At 38.1% G+C, this 18148-nt stretch overlaps 1 protein-coding gene across 1 annotated transcript in view; it reads left to right on the top strand.

Moving 5' to 3' along the window:
* SLC26A7 (solute carrier family 26 member 7) overlaps positions 1-18148 on the top strand; it is a 260877-nt gene that overhangs the window by 6820 nt on the left and 235909 nt on the right. The window lies entirely within an intron of this gene.

Genomic DNA, 18148 nt, shown 5'->3' with positions numbered 1-18148 from the left:
TGTAAAGCTAGTAGCCAGGGCCACTATCACAGCAGCCTGGCCCATGCAGGTTTGCATTGGATTCAGATAGTCGGTAAAGAAACAGCGGAGCCAAACACTAGTGGGCCATCACCTTTAATCTTAGCTTGCACCCGGCGGGCAAGTAAAAACACACACTGGGCTCCAAAACCCACTCATTCAGTGCTTACAAAGCTACTGACTTATCCAAGTTTCCTAGAATCAAAGGTTTCTAGCTCACCAGACTTTATTCACCTCTGTTCCCCATCTCCTTCCTTCTCCCTGCACAAACTGGCTTCTCACTCAACACTCCGCCATCTTGGCTGCTTCTCCTGGCCTCCTCCATGTGGCCTTTCTCTGCTCTCTGCTCACTAATGCTAATCTTAGGAACCAAGAGAGCAAGCTCCCATTCTGCCCCCACTTTATAGTGTAGAAATCCAAACCTTTAATCCAATATACAAAATAGGGAAGTCTCTAATACAGTCACTTATCTGGGGCATGATGAGATTGCACCACCCTACATCAAAAAGGGTGGGAAAGGCTTAATCCTAAAACCAAGCCCCAGGCTACAAGGATCCTGCCTGCCCACAGCATGCCCCAACACACATTAATATCACCTGGGCGACGGCTTTCACGTGGGCAGTGTCATCTTTAACAAAGTGAGCATAAAATATTTATCTGCCCAGCACCTCCAAAGCCTGTGATTATTTTTGCAAGCATGCTATCAGCCTAGGAAATAATTAAATTAAAATTAATTCTTATGTTGCCAAAATAAATGTAATAAAGATATAGATAGTAAAAATGCATAAAACTATAGGTAATTTCATTTTTCTTAATCTTTTTTGAAGTTATAAACTTGCAGCTTTACAGATAAGTCTGACAAAATATATTTTCTTTGTCCAAAAGAGTGTTAATTTGTTCTTTAGCCAACTTTAACAAATATAAATGGTTCATATAAAAATCCAGATACCTGACTTCTTTTAAAAAGAAAGGGGAATAGGCCCTGGCCGGTTTGCTCAGTGGTAGAGCATCGGCCTGGCGTGCAGGAGTCCCAGGTTCGATTCCCGGCCAGGGCACACAGGAGAAGTGCCCATCTGCTTCTCCACCCCTCCCTCTCTCCTTCCTCTCTGTCTCTCTCTTCCCCTCCCGCAGCCAAGGCTCCACTGGAGCAAAGTTGCCCGGGTGCTGAGGATGGTTCCATGGCCTCTGCCTCAGGCGCTAGAATGGCTCTGATTGCGGCAGAGTGATGCCCCAAGATGGGCAGAGCATCACCCCCTGGTGGGCATGCCGGGTGGATCCCAGTCGGGTGCATGCGGGAATCTGTCTGACTGCCTCCCCATTTCCAGCTTTGGAAAAGTACCAAAAAAAAAAAAAAAAAAAGAAAGGGGAATAGATGGCCATACAGAGCTCCCATTCTCATGTGACAAAAATTTGCTGAACCTTAATAGAGATTTCTTCCTTTAGAGAGGGTATTCACTTTGCATTTTGTCACACTCTCCACCAGTCCAGTCACTGCTGCATGCATTGATTGCCACCCCTCCTGCTAATATTACCATTATATGCCCTCTTAGTGTCTGAATTTGTCTCTATTGTAAAGATACTTTCTAACATATTTTGTTGAAATGCCTTGTAAAGCCAGTATCCACAGGCCATCATCACAGCCGACTGGCCCATGCAGGTTCGCATTAGATTCAGACAGATGGTAATGAAACAATGGAGCCAAGAACTGGTGGTCCATGAGCTTTAATCCTAACTTGTACCTGGCAGGCAAGTAAAAACACACACTGGGCTCCAAAACCCACTCATTCAGTGCTCACACTGACTTATCCGAGTTTCCTAGAATCTAAGGTTTCTAGCTCACCAGCCTTATTCACCTCTGTTCCCCATCTCCTTCTCTCTGCACAAACTTTGTACAAACTGGCTTCTCCTTCAAACACTCCACCATCTTGGCTGCTTCTCCTGGCCTCCTCCATGTGGCCTCTCTCTGCTCTCCTCTCTGCTCTCTCTTCTAATGCTAATCTCGGGAACCAAGAGAGAGCAAGTTCCCAGTCTGCCCCCATTTTATAGTGTAGATATCAAAAGAATTAATTCAATATACAAATAAGGAAGTCTCTGATACAAAGTCACTTATCTGAGGCATACTGAATTCTTCATGAGAGTGCACCACCCCACATCAATGCAATCAGTTAAGGGTGTGGGAAAAAAGCTTAGTCTTAAAACTAAGCCTTAAGCCAGGGGTCCCCAAACTTTTTACACAGGGGGCCAGTTCACTGTCCCTCAGACCGTTGGAGGGCCAGACTATAAAAAAAACTATGAACAAATCCCTATGCACACTGCACATATCTTATTTTAAAGTAAAAAACAAAACAGGAACAAATACAATATTTACAATAAAGAAAAGTAAATTTAAATCAACAAACTGACCAGTATTTCAGTTTGTTTTCTGGAGGTGGGGTTTTTGTGCCAAAATTTTTTAAAATATATATTTCAATGGGAACTATGGGCCTGCTTTTGGCTAATGAGATGGTCAATGTGCTCCTCTCACTGACCACCAATGAAAGAGGTGCTCCTTCCGGAAGTGCGGCGGGGGCCAGATAAATGGCCTCAGGGGGCCGCATGTGGCCCGCGGGCCGTAGTTTGGGGACCCCTGCCTTAAGCTATAATGACCCTGCCTTCTTACAGCCTTTCCCCCACACCCAATACAAACTATAAGAAAGCAAACATATATATCATATTTAAAAACTTATTTGACCAACATACCTTATGTTCAGTTGTGAATAAAACCTTTATAGAAAGATTGCATAAGATTAAGCTCTCAACTAGATTCATAGGACTGTTAAATCTATAAACCTGCACTAATATATTCCAATATACTTTATTTATTTATAATCCTATGTATTTTATGGTATTTAGTTTTGAAGAGTGTTCTTGGAAGGAGTTTATAGACTATGCTAGGTTGATAAAGGGGGATTCTCCCTCCTTAAAGTAAATAAATATTAATGTAGATGCACTTATTTTAAAGAAAAGAACAGAAAAGAAACTGGATTATTCTTTCACTATGTTCAAATATTTCTTAGAAACTGTTGAGCGAATTGTAAAATTTGTGTTATTTGAGTTTGCTCACTTTTATAGTGAAAAATGGTGCTGGTCTGTGAAGATGCTGGTTGCCTTCCTGCTTGGGAAGGACCATTGTTATGCTAATGTTTTCTGGAGGTGGGGTTTTTGTGCCAAAATTTTTTAAAATATATATTTTTAATTTAAGAGAGAGAGAAAGGGGGGAGAAAGAGACAGAAACATCAAGCTGTTCTTGTATGTACCCGGACCAGGAATCAAACCGGCAACGGCTGCAGTTTAAGATGATGCTCTAACCATCTGAGCTATCTGGCCAGGGCCCAAAAAGTTATAAAAGCACAGAAGGAGAAGAAGAAGAAGGAGGAGGCCATTTTTGCAGAGAAGAGGAAGGAAGCCAAGATGGCAAGGTGCTAAAAGAGAAGCCAATTTGTGCAGAGAAGAGAAGGGAGAAGTTGTGTGGATGGGAACCAGAGGTAACTGAGCTGGTGGGGGCCTTTGATTCTAGGAAAACCTGGATGTGTCAGTGGCTTTGTGAGCTCTGGGTGAAAGGGAAGTGTTTTCCCTCTGCGTGTGTTTTACTCGCCGGCTGGGTCCAAGGTGATAATAAAGGAATGGCCCACCAATTTTTAGCTCCACTGTTTCTTTACCATCTGCCTGAACCTAATGGGAACCTGCATGTGAATGGCCATGACGGCCGTGACTGCTGGCCATTCAGAAACCATTTGTATTTTTAAAAATACCTTAAAAAAAGTGAGATTTCTAATTTCTAACATTAGGAAATGACTATTATAGTTATCATCTTCCACAGTGTTCTTTAACTGACATCTTGTAGAATTTCACTATAAAATGGATTATGAAGATGAGGAAATATTCTAGAGAATGTCATTGACTTAAAACATGTCATCAACATGTTGGCAAGCTAAGTAGTATATATAAGACTCTGGTCTGTAAAGTATTTAGTTCACATCTAGCCTGCATGACCACTTGGGGGGAAATAGTTTCTTTGTTTCCAACCTGAAAACTCAAGCACTGAAACAGGGTGGAGACCTAAAATGCATGATTTGTCATTTGAGAACATAATCCACTCCAGAACAGTATTAGAATGTTTTGGCTTATAATTCCAAGTGATCACCTAGAATTTTGTTTTTAAATCATGAAAATTTTATGCTGCCAGGCATTTTGAACTACAGAGAAAAGAAGAATGTTTCTTATAATTACACACAATGTGTGGTATTATTGGCACAAAAACATATGTGTAAAAGTTGAGCTTCATTGCACTCCTGAGTGCAGCTTAGTGACTTGTGGAACAATGAGTGGAAACTCCTGAAGCATACTACATTGCAAAAATTAAAGCTTTGGGAATATTCCAGTGGTGGGATTCAGCTGGTTTGCACTGGTTCAGCAGAACAGATGCCTAATTTCTGTTGAGTTTGGCAAACCAGGTGTTAAAATGACACTTGTAATGAGGTTTCTCTTTATGGTCCGTGTCTGGGCAGCTGCCCAATGTGAAAATGACAAATTTACATTCAGTACTCTTTTTTTTTTTTTTTTAACATTTATCTGCACAACAGCGTATTCTAAGCATTCATAGTAATAATGATCATTGTCCATAGGTGAAAAAAAATTGCAAGTGAGGACACCAATTAAGAAGCAATATGGAAATATCTTAAATGATAGCTTTATTTTTTTTTGGTCAGGTATCATTTAATATTTTAAATTAATATTTTAAAATTCTTTCTTATAACAAAATCTAGTTTTGTGTATCTCTTTTACTGTTCTTTTTTTAAGTATTAAATTCATGAAATAATAAACTACTTTTCAGTATATATATCTTTTATACTTAAAACTGTCATTAAGGCAGAGAACCAGTTGTTAAATTATTTAAATCTCACCACCAGAATATTTCCCTGCATAATGTCAGGCTTGAGGATATGGAACCCTAGCATTAGCTACCTAGCTCAACCTGACTCCCTTAATCACTGTGTCTTCCTGCTAGTAACTTTAGGAAAAATGACAGCCAAATATTGCTAAATATGTCTAAAGTATACTTGCTCTGACTCACATTAAAATATACCCAGGAGATAATAACATGTTGTTGGCTTTTCCCTTTTTCTTCATTTTCCCTCATCCTGTGACCCATCCTCTATTATATTTCCAGAGTTTATTTGACAGTTCTGATTTTCTTTTTATTTTGTAAATGTAAAATAATGGTGATTTGCACATTAAATGGATATTTATATATTTCTGCATTTTTAATAATGTTTCCTATACTTTTTAAACCCATTCACATGGAGGAATCATGGCCTTCATATTTAGGGTATCAAGAACTTGGCAAGATTTGCAATAGAATAGATAGGCAGTGAGTGTAAAGATAAAATATGTGGCTTATATAGTAGGACTTCTGTTTTTGCTAGGTAGGATCCATTCTGGCTTTTTGTTGTTCTTGTTTTTTTATAAGTAATTATGCCTCAGAGTTGTTTTAAAGAATTCTTCTTACATTTTTAGTATATGTGGTTTAGATGAGGTTCTAATTTTGGCTCTATTGATGAAGTCCAGGCTGATCAGTGGATTAAGTTTCTCTAGACCAGGATTCTCAACCTTGGGAATCATTGAAACCACCTTGGTGCTTCAGAGAACACTGGCACCTGAGCGCCATCTCGAGCAATTAGATGAGACTTTCTGGGAGTGGTTTCAGAACATTGAGGCATTGTGCTTCTACTTGATTTTTCAGTCATTCAGTTTAGAGCTACATCCAGACACAGCTATTACTTCAGGTGAAGGTTTGTGAGCCAAATCTTGATAATTAGCAACATTTTATATACCTAGTCAGTTTAACAGTCCAGGGATGAAATTTTTCCCATAGGCACAAGAATTATGGATTTACTACAAACAAGTCAGTCATTTTTAATCTTACAATGATAATGGCAATACAAATGACCCAAATCGTCTAATTTGTCTGGATCCCAAGGACCTTTTAGGAAGAAACATCTTTTGTGCTGGCACTAATAGGATGATACATCTCTATAGCATGCCATGGCCTCCATAGCCTGAAAATGAAGCCATCCCAGCAAAGGTTATAGCAGGGAAAAACTGAGTCTTTATGATGGCTAGTATACCCCTGACTTTTCACTTGCATGTAAAATACATTTTTTTTATTGCTTACTTAGATTTAAAGTTACTTTTTTATGTGTAAGTGATTTATTAAGGAGTAACTGAGATTGAGGGAAAAGCAGATGGGTTACTTCTACTTCTAATCACTTAAACTATGCATTTGAGTATTATTACAATTTAAATGTGTTAAACTAATTGTTTCTAATGCAACCAAATCCAGCAAGATAAATATTATTGTGCTTTAAAATTTTATGTGAAGAGAAATTTGAAGCTCTGTATATTAGGTGACTTTCACCCAATTTTATATTTCTAAAAGGAATTCAGAACTAGATCTGCCAGGCTCCAGGGGGAAGCTCCAGGCAAAGTGAAGGAGCTACTCAGAATTAACACCTGGGTTCAAGATTTGGAGTAAAAGGGGTCTGAATCTCAGTTGTGGGAGCCAGCAGAATGATAGATCTCAGAATCTTTTCCAATATTCTACTGAGCGTATAAGCGGCCTCCAAATTTCGGTGGGTGAGCCTAAGCTCATGGGAGGAATTAGAAGGTGCAGCTGGCTGTTGAAGAGAACTAATGGGAGAAGACATTAGCCAGTAGTTAAAGTAAAGTGAGGAGCAAAATTGTTGCCCCCTGGTGCTCTCAGGCCTACTATGTGACATAGAAGAGTTTTATGGAAACTTGGTCATCAAAACAAACAGACAAACACACACAAACCCTAAAATATGCCATGGGGCAATTCTTGCTTAACTTTACTTTCTTCAGGGTGCTCAAGGGGAAGGAATGTCAAAACCTATGAGAAGCCTTAAAATCTCAATCATGCTCTGTCTTGTAAGTGGTCAGCACCTCTGAAAAAACTGGCCTTAAGTTGGTATTGTCTCCTGCAATGAATTGCATATTAACCTCATTTTCTGACCTCTTTACAATCTTCCAGACTACTAGACCATGTATATATAGTGGGTCCTCCTGTTATGACACAGTTCCGTTCCTATAACAGTGACCTAATCCAAATTTTGGTTTGGTAAATCCAAACACAACCTAGCCTAAGTCATTTACCTACCCTAACACAGTTGTAAAATCAAAATCATAAGCTAGAACATACAAACACAACTAAGCCACAGAAGAAGAAGAGGACATAAATATACTGTATTGTATACTGTACTGTGTATTCTTCCTCTGTGCACAGTAGTTTGTCCGTGTAATCTGTAAGTACGACCCTAATGGCATAGGCCAAAAGACCCAGGTCTCAATTTTTTAAAGTTTTTATGGGAGTGAGCATCGTAAACTAAAAATGTTGTATGTAGAGACTATTGTAACTTGAGTATCCTGTACCTTTATTCATTTGATGATCAGGTTCTTTCTTTTTCTTTAACCCTTTGTTTCTTTCCTCATACTCTTTGTTGCTCTGGATAAATGTATCATTCTATTCCTGGAACCCTTTTGTATTTATCAGAACTCCATGAAACAGACTGTAGTACTTTGCTTGATACATAATAGTTTACACATATATGGAAGTAATTCTTATTTATTATCTTTCATGACAATAAACCTCCCAATCTAATTGGAGACCTGTACATAAAAGCAGGTAATTATGATATTTTTGGTATATAATACAAATGAAGAATATATAAGATACAGTAACAGCTTGATAACATGATTAACTCTTCTTAGAGTAAGGATGAGATTGGTACTTAGGGAAGGTTTCAAGAGAAAATTATATTTTAACTGGACCTTGAAGGCTAAACGAACATTTCCCAGGTAGTCCACAGACTGAAGGCACTATAGACAGAAAAACATATGCAATGACAAGAAGAATAAAAAAAACACAGTTTATTTAAACACTTGCCAGTAATCTAATTTGGTGTGAGATGTAGCTGGAGCAGTTAACAGAGCCCAGATCATACAAGGCTTGAGTAACATAGAAATAGTGTTTGGGCTTATTTTCCAGGGTAATGGAGAGCATTGGTGGATCTTGAAGGATGCCAGGGAGTGACAAACATTTGTGTTATAGAATTATCACTCTGGCAGCAGTTTATATTGCATACTTGATTGAGGCAAGAAACTAGTTAGGAACGATTAGAAAGAGTTCTATTCATAATCTACATCTGAGTTGGCATGAGTGAGTGTGGGCATTAACAGAATACCAGAGCAGATATAAATAGAGAAACTCTACATATTGAGAAAAAGAGGAGCCGTCAGATTGTATATCATGAAGTCAGCATCTGCAGAGCTATAAGAGACAAGCCATGCTGTTGCAGGAAAGTGACCCAATGGAGGATAGACACTCAGATAACTTTATTAGAGGAGAAGAGAATTTATTAAAAAGCCAACGGAGCATGCGGGATAGTAGCTCCAAAAACACATGCTCCCTGAAGTTGATTTTTTTTACAGAACACATGTTTACACGCAAGGAGCTCATGATTCCTTTGTCTTGAGGTGAACATCACTCTCATGAGTCCAGGATGGGGGCAGGGGGGAGTTTAGGTGAAGTCAGAAAATAAGCATTGAAAATCACAAACTAAGGTCTTAAAAACTTTTAAGAAAAGGAGAGAGGAAGGGGTTTTCAAATAAGTTCTATCTTTCTTTCTCTGTGTAGCAAGTTACCTCATGCACCTTCTCAGAGAATTATAGGAAGCAGTTAATCCCTTGCTGGCTCCCTAGCCCCTGCATTCTTCTCCTCCCTTCATAACTTTCTAGCGTAAAAATGTCTCCATTAGCAAAATAAAGGCCCTTCCCAAGAAAGAAGGTAATTTGCAATTTCACTGACCAATTTTAGCTGGCACTGCCCAGCCCCCATTGAAAACTATAAGAGAGCAAACTTAAAAATCATATTTTACAAACTTATTTGGCCAACATTCTACCCCTTTTGCTTGCTTTGTAATCTATACCACAGGCATTCCTGTGTAGAGAATGAGGTACTTTATACAAACAAATTACAGTAACAGTACAAGTCATACAATTTCAACAATTACAAAGGTGTCCTTCTCTGAGCACTTTGCCTAAAACATAAAATGTCCTGAAGCTTATCTCCAATAGTAAGAAAAGCTTCCTGGTTCATAAGGCTTCCTTCCTTAATGCCAAGAATGCCTGAAATGTGTATTAGAAATGCCTAATATGCAAGAGGGAAGTCAAAATTATCTTTCCATTCTCTCTATAGAAAATATTACAAAAATCATTACCATATAAAGAAGGGTTCAAAAATATACAGACAAATTATACGGGAAAATTATTACAGAGATATATCAGTCAGTTAATAAATATATTGTTTTTCTGCATATTTGATCATATTTTCCAGCTTTAAAAAGAGATAATTTGTTGTAATTTCTTATTCTAAATAAATATTTGCATTTGTAACTAATTTTGTTGTAATTTTATTTATTTTTCTTAGGAAGCCGCCAAATATGTATAAGATTTAGGGCTTACAAAATCAGGATCTAGCTGCCATGTTCAAGTTTATCCTATCTGAAAACTAGTAAGAAAATGAACCAACTCAATTTTTCCTGAATTCATGTTTCCATTTGACACCAAGCCTTTCTCTTTCTTCTAACAAACAAGACTTTTAAAGATTAATTCAGGTCCTTTGTCTCTTCTGGATTCCCCACTCAGATTCATTCCTTAATTTGCTTGCACTTGATTCTTATACCCTCTATTCCCCAGGATATCTTCTTCCTAAGGTCATTAGTGTCTCATTTATTATCAAATTCAAAAGATATTTTAGTGTTTTTCCTTGATGACCACTTCTGTGGAACTGTCATAAACTCTGGCCCTGACTTCTTCATACCCTTTATTTTTATTTCTATTCCTAGGCATCTATCAACTACTTTATGCCTCAGATTTTGGTATTGACAAGGCTTTCAGCTTTCTGCTTTTCTTATTCTAACTTGACTATTCTCTGTGGGTGGTCTAATGTAGGACTTTAGCTATCTTTTATGAATTTCTTGTCATTATCCACTCATTTTCAGTCACCTTTGGCCCTGTGGCATGTTCTAAGAAGAATATTCTGTGCAAAAGACAGAGGCCATGGATCTGATTTGTATTTTTAAATGTGTATGTGTGTAACATCTGTTTATATATAATGAAATTATATTTCCTGGGGGAAATTTTGTCTTTTATTTTTTTATTGCTAATACCCGATTATCAGCAGTTTTCTAAGTGCTACTGTTATATCTAAACAGCGAGGAAACAAACATTTTGACACACAATTAAGTAGCCAAATTAAGGAGTCTTTATTTAAAAGCTGGCAACTGCGTGGGGACTGTAGTTACCAAATCATGTGGCCCCGAATAAACTCAAGGGTTTGCTTTTAAAGGTCAAAAAAGAAGCGGGGGTGGTGGTGGTTGTGGGTGGAGCACAGAGCACACTCCTAGCAGCTGTGGCTGATGCAATGCTGTGAGAATACTCCAGCTCCCAGAAGCTTCCTGGGCACACCCAGGAAGGAAGCTCGCTGCTATAAGGAAGTGACTTAGCGCTAACCACGCAGCTCCCTGATCTTTTCAGCCATTGGCTATGAAGGACACGCTGTAACACCCTATAGGCTGAACCTGTGTACATAAGTGTAAGGCCAATAGGCAGGGCCACCATCACAGCTGTCCAGCCCATGCAGGTTCGCATTGGATTCGGACAGTCGGTAAAGAAACAGCGGAGACAAAAACTGATGGGCTGTCATCTTTAATTCTAGCTTGCACCCGGCGGGCAAGTAAAAATACACACTGGGCTCCAAAACCCACTCACATTCAGTGCTCACAAAGTTACTGACTTATCCGAGTATCCTAGAATCAAAGGTTTCTAGCTCACCAGCCTTATTCTCCTCAGTTCCCCATCTCCTTCCTTATCCCAGATACAAACTCTACACAAACTGGCATCTCACTCAGCACTCCGCCATCTTGGCTGCTTCTCCTGGCCTCCTTCACGTGGCCTTTCTCTGCTCTCTGCTCTGCTCTCTCCTCTAATGATAATCTCAGGAACCAAGAGAGCAAGCTCCTGTTCTGCCCCTATTTTATATTGTAGATTCAAAACCTTTAATCCAATATACAAAATAGGGAAGTCTCTAATACAGTCACTTCTCTGAGGCATGATTGGATTGTACCACATCAAAAAGGGTGGGAAAGGCTTAATCCCAAAACCAAGCCCCAGGCTACAACAATCCTGCCTGCCCCCAACACACATTAATATCACCTGAGCAACGGCCCCCACGTGGGCAGCGTCATCTTTAACAAAGTGAGCATAATACATTTTATCTGCCCAACAGTAAGCTAACTTACTTCCGGAATAAAGTGGATCTGCATCATTGAACCTGGTTCCCAGAGTTGGGTCTTTGTGTCTCTGTCATCCTCATCCCTGGCAGGACTTGTCCACAGGTGGTGAGCACCTAGCCAAAGCAGTTTTACAGAAGCAATACATGCTTTCACTTATTGTAGGAACAATCTAGAGAGAGAATGCTCAGCAAAGCATTTTACAAAAAAGCAAAAAAATTTTCTGGGTTATCTTGGCTTTTTACAGAGGTTGTTAAGGCAGCATCCTGAGGGCTTTTCCAGAATCCAGAGACATCAGTGAATAATTATGGCCTTTACAGAACTAACATTGTGGCTTTACACAACTCCTTTCCTTTACTCATCTGCAAATCTTACAAAACTTGTTCTATGGTCAGAGTATGGTGTTTCTACATTTCACTACTATTTTCACCACTGTTGTCTATTCTCCATATACTTGCTGTAATACACTTACTTCCATTAGGAAAAAAAAATCTCCTAATGGCTTTGTTGGGCAAATAAGTATGTAAAATTTGTGTTATTTTATTTTGCTCACTTTTATTGTTAAAAATGGCTGCTGCCCAAGTGAAACTGCTAATTACATTCCTGCTTGGGAAAGAGCTTTGTTATGCTAATGTGTGCTAGAGGAGTGGCTTTCTTGCCAAAATGTTTTAAGAAAAGAAGGGGGAAGGAGGAAGAAGGAAGTGTGGTGAGAAGAAGCAGCCAAGATGGCAGGGTGCTGAAGAAGAAGCCAGTTTATGCAGTTTGTGCAGAGAGAAGGAAATGGGGAACCAGAGGGGACTGAGACTGTGGGGGGCCTTTGATTCTAGAAAAAACTGGAAAAGATTCTCCTGGTTGTGGAACTGGAGAATATGTGAGTGGGTTTTGGTGCTCTGTGCATTTTTACTCACTGGCCAGTTGTGAGGCTAGAATAAAGGAATAGCCCACCATTTATTGGCTCCATCATTTCTTTACCATCTGTCTGATTCTAATGGGAACCTGCACCTGCCTGGCAGCTGTGATGGCCATGGCTACTGTCCTTATAGGCTTCTATATCATTCAGGATAATCTTCAGGTTGCTTTAAAAAGTCTCTATCAAAAAAGTTTAAATTATATTGGTTTTATGAGTTTATTACAATATATAATAATTTAATATTTATTAAAGACAAGTGTTTTTATTATTTAGAAAATTAAATCTAACAGGATGACATTGACATTGATCAACAGGAGTACATAGATTTTAGGTAGACATCTCCACATTATTTGAATGGTGGATTATGTTGTATATTCATCACCCAAAGTCAAATTATATATTTTCCATCATCATGTATTCTTCCCTTTTTACACCCATCCCCCAGCCTCCTCCCTCTCATCCCCTTCCCACAGTAACCACTGCACTCTTATCTATGTTCATGAATCTCAGCTTTGTATTCCACCAATGTGTGAAATCATACAGTTCTTAGCTTTTTCTGATTTACCTATTTCACTCAGTAGCAATCTTAAAGTCCATCCATGTTGTAATAAATGTCACTATGTCATTATTTCTTCTGGCAGAGTAGCATTCCATAGTATATATGTACCACATCTTCTTTATCCAATCATGCATTGAAGGGTTTTTTGGTTGTTTCCATGTCTTGGCCACTGTGAAAAATGCTGCAATGAACATGGGGCTGCATGTGTCTTTACATACCAATGTTTTTGAGTTTGGGGGGTATATACCCAGTAGAAGGATTGCTGAGTCTTATGATAATACTATTCTTAATTTTTTGAGGATCGACCATACTTTCTTCCACAATGGTTGTACTAATTTGCATTCCCACCAGAGGTAAATGAGAATTCCCTTTTCTGCACAGCCTCTCAAGTTCCTCTCTCCATTTTTCAATTGAATTGTTTGTTTGCTTGTTGCGGAGTTTTATGAGTTCTTTATATATTTTGCGTATTAATCCCTTATCAGAGCTGTTGTTTGAAAATATCATCTCTCATTTGGTTGGCTGCCTTTTTGTTTTGTTGTCAGTTATTTTGCTGTACAGAAGCTTTTTAGTTTGATATAGTTCCATTCATATATTGTTGCTTTTACTTCCTTTGCCTTTGGGGTCAAATTCATAAACTGTTCTCTATGGCCGAGGTCCATGAGCTTAGTATCTATGTTTTCTTCTATGTAATTTATTGTTTCAGGTTTTATATTTAGCTCTTTGATCTATTTTGAATTAATTTTTGTGCAGAGGAGCAAACAGCAGCCAAGTTTATTGTTTTGGCCTGTGGCTGTCCAATGCTCCTAGAACCACTTATTGAAGAGGCTTTTTTTTTTGGTATTTTTCTGAAGCTAGAAATGGAGCGAGACAGTCAGACAGACTTCTGCATGCGCCCAACCGGGATCCACCCGGCACACCCACCAGGGGGCGATGCTCTGCCCACCAGGGGGCGATGCTCTGCCCCTCCGGGGCGTCGCTCTGCCGCGACCAGAGCCACTCTAGCGCCTGGGGCAGAGGTCAAGGAGCCATCCCCAGCGCCCGGGCCATCTTTGCTCCAATGGAGCCTTGGCTGCGGGAGGGGAAGAGAGAGACAGAGAGGAAGGAGAGGGGGAGGGGTGGAGAAGCAGATGGGCTCTTCTCCTGTGTGCCCTGGCCAGGAATCGAACCCGGGACTTCTGCACGCCAGGCCGACGCTCTACCACTGAGCCAACCGGCCAGGGCAAGGCTTTCTTTTTAACATTGTGTGTTTTTGGCTCTTTTGTCAATGATGACTTATTCTTATATATGTGGTTTTATTTCTGGGCTCTTGATTCTATTCCACTCATCAGTATGTCTTTTTTTTCTGTCAATTCCATGCTGTTTTGATTATCGTGGCTTTATCATATAATTTGAAGTCCCATATTGTGATACTTCCAGCTTTATTCTTTTTCCTCAGGATTTCTTTGGCTATTCAGGTTTTTTATAGTTCCATGAAAACATGGTAATTCTTCCTTCTATTTCTTTAAAATATGACGTGGGGATTTTGATGGGCATTGCATTTAAATTTGTATATTGCTTTGGGTTATATGGCCATTTTAACTATATTAATTCTTCCAATTCTTGAACATGAATATTTTCCCATTTTATTATGTCATTTTCAATTTCTTTCAGTAATGTTTTGTAGTTTTCAGCATATAGGTTCTTTATATTATTTATTAAGTTTATTCCTATATATTTTATTTTTTTGTTGAAATTGTAAAAGTGATTGGTTTTTTTGAATTTATTTTCCCATGTTTCATTATTGACATATAGGAGAGCAGTGGGCTTTTGTATATTTATTTTGTATTATGTGACTTTACTGTATTGGTTTATTTTTTCTAAAAGTTTTTTGATGGAGTCTTTGCGATTTTTTATATACAGAATCATATCATGTGCAAAAAGTGATATCCTTACACCTTATTTCCCAATATGGATGCCTTTTACTTTTTTCTCTTGCCTGATTGCTCTGGCTAAAACTTCCAGAACTATGTTGAGTGGGCAGCCTTGTCTTGTTCCTGATTTTAGAGGAAAAGCCTTCATTTTTTTTTATCATTTGGTATGATATTAGCTAATGGTTTGTCATATAGGACCTTTATTTTGTTGAGGTTCTTTCCTTCTATTCTGATTTGATTGAGTGTTTTAAACATAAAGGGATGTTATATCTTATCAAATGCACTTTCTGCATCGATTGATAGTATCATATGATTTTTCTTCTTTGTTTTGTTGATGTGGTGTATTACATTGATCAATTTCCATATATTGAACCACCCTTTACTCCTAGATAAATTCTACTTGATCATGATGATGTATTATTTTTCTAATATGTTGTTGTATTTGATCTACTAGTATTTAGTTTAAGATTTTTGCATTTGTATTCATTAGAGATATTGGTCTGTAGTTTCATTTTCTGCGTATTGTCCTTGCCAGGTTTTCATATACAGCAGCGGTTCTCAACCTGTGGGTCATGACCCTGGCGGGGTCGCCTAAAGCCATTGGAAAATACATAATGCATATCAGGTATTTACATTCTGAATCATAACTGTAGCAAAATTACAGTTATGAAGTAGCCACCAAAATTATTTTTTGGTTTGGGGTCACCGCAACATGAGGAACTGTATTGCAGGGTCACGGCATTAGAAAGGTTGAGAACCACTGATATATAGGTTATGTTGGCCACATAAAATGTGTTGGGATGTATTACTTCTCCTATTTTTTGAAGACTTTGAGAACAATACTTACCAAATCTTTGAATGTTTGGTAGAATTTACTAGTGTAGCTATCTGGTCCTGGCATTTTGTTTTAGAGGAACTTTTCTTTTCTTTTTTATGTACATTTAATTAATTGTGTTTACATAGATTCTAGGGTCACCACAAATGCATACCCCCTTCCTCCTATTCCCCTCAACATCTCCTTTGCCCCCCTCCCCATAGCACACTCCCCTCTTCCCTTCAGGTTTATCCCATCCTATCATCCCTTTCCCTCTGTCTTCTTTTCCTCTGGTCCCTTTGATCCCTCCTCTGTCTCAATTCTGTTCCTCATTTCTCACTGTTCTTTGGATTCCTCAAATGAGTGAGATCATATGCCATTTTTCTTTGCCTGGCTTATTTCACTCAACATAATAGTTTCCAGGTCCATCCATGTTGTAAATGGTAATATTTCCTTTTTTCATGGCCCCATAGTATTCCATTGTATATATGTACCACTGCTTTTTAATCCACTCGTCCACTGACGGACACTTGGGCTGTTTCCAAATCTTCGCTATTGTGAACAATGCTGCCATAAACATGGGGGTGCATTTCTTTTTTTTAGTCGGTGATATGATGTTCTTGGGATATATTCCTAAAAGTGGGATGGCTGGGTCAAAAGGCCGATCCATTTTTAATTTTTTGAGGAATCTCCATACTCTTTTCCACAGTGCTGCACAAGTATGCATTTCCACCAGCAGTGCAGGAGGGTTCCCCTTTCTCTACATCCTCACCAACACCTATCATGTGTTGTTTTATTAATGAGTGCCATTCTGACTGGTGTGAGGTGGTATCTCATTGTGGTTTTAATTTGCATCTCTAATAGCATCAGCAATCTTAAAAAGAAGAATAAAGTGGGAGGTATTACACTTCCTGATATAAAGTTATACTACAAGGCCATTATACTCAGAACAGCTTGGTACTGGCATAAGAACAGGCATATAGATCAATGGAACAGAACAAAGAACCCAGAAATAAAACCACACCGTTATGGACAATTGATATATGACAAAGGAGGTAAAAGCATACAATGGAGTAAAGACAGTCTCTTTAACAAATAGTGTTGGGAAAATTGGACAGCTACCTGCAAAAAAAAAAAAAAAAAAATGAAACTAGACCACCAACTTACACCATTCACAAAAATAAACTCAAAATGAATAAAGGACTTAAATGTAAGTTGTAAAACCATAAGCATCTTAGAAGAAAACATAGGTAGCAAGCTCACTGACATCTCTTGCAGCAATATATTTACTGATTTATCTCCACGGGCAAGTGAAATAAAAGACAGGATAAACAAATGGGACTATATCAAACTAAAAAGCTTTTGTACAGCTAAAGACAATATGAACAAAATAAAAAGACAAACCACACAATGGGAGAACATATTCAACAATACGTCTGATAAGGGGTTAATAACCAAAATTTATGAAGAACTTGTAAAACTCAACACCAGTAAGACAAACAATCCAATCAAAAATGGGCAAAAGAAATGAATAGACACTTCTCCAAAGAGGACATACAGGTGGCCAATAGACAGATGAAACAATGTTCAACATCACTAATCATTGGTGGAACTTTTCTTATAGTTGTTTCTATTTCCTTCCTGCTTAAAGGTCTATTTAGGTTTTCCACTCCTTCGTGATTCAGTCTACGAAGATTGTATAGTTCTTGGAATTTACCCATTTCTCCTAGGTTATTTGAATTGGGTAGCATATAATCTTTCATAATACTCTATTATGATTTTTTTATATCTTTGATGTCTGTGGTAATATTTCCTCCTTCATTTCAGATTTTGTTTATATGAGTCTTTCCTGTATTTTCCTTAGTGAATCTAGCCAGTAGTTTGTCAATTTTATTGATCTTTTGAAAGAACCAATTCTTTATTGTATTATTTTTTTCTAGAGATTTTTTTGTTCTCTATTTCATTTGATTCTGCTCTAATTTTTATTATTTCCTTTCTTCTGCTGACTTTGGGTTGCCTTTGTTCTTTTTCTAGTTCCTTAAGGTGTGATGCTAGGTTGTTTACTTGAGACTTGTCTTGTTTCTTGATATAGACCTGTAATGAATTACACTTTCCTTTATTACTGCTTTTGCCACACTTCAGAAATTTTGATATGTTATGTTGTCATTTTCATTTGTCTGTATATATTTTTTGATGTCTGTTTTTATTTCTTCTTTGACCTAGTCAATATTTAGAAGTGTGTTGTTTAATCTCCTCACTTTTCTGGGTTTCCTTACTTCTTCTTTATAGTCAAATTCTAATTTCAAAGCCTTATCAGAAAATATGCTTGGTATAATTTCAATCTTCTTGAATTTGTTGATAATAGTTTTGTGGCCCAACATATGATCAATTCTTGAGAATGTTCTATGCACAGTAGAGAAGAATGTTCCAAGCACACTAGAGAAGAATCTGACATTCTGGGATAAAATGTCCTATAAATATCTATTATGTCCATTTATTCCAGTGTGTCATTTAAAGTCGATATTTCTT

The sequence above is a fragment of the Saccopteryx bilineata genome, chromosome 3 (genome assembly GCF_036850765.1).
Source record: "Saccopteryx bilineata isolate mSacBil1 chromosome 3, mSacBil1_pri_phased_curated, whole genome shotgun sequence".
NCBI lineage: Eukaryota > Metazoa > Chordata > Mammalia > Chiroptera > Emballonuridae > Saccopteryx > Saccopteryx bilineata.
The sequence above is the reverse complement of the archived record's forward strand: the minus strand, read 5'-3'. Positions and strand labels throughout refer to the sequence as shown.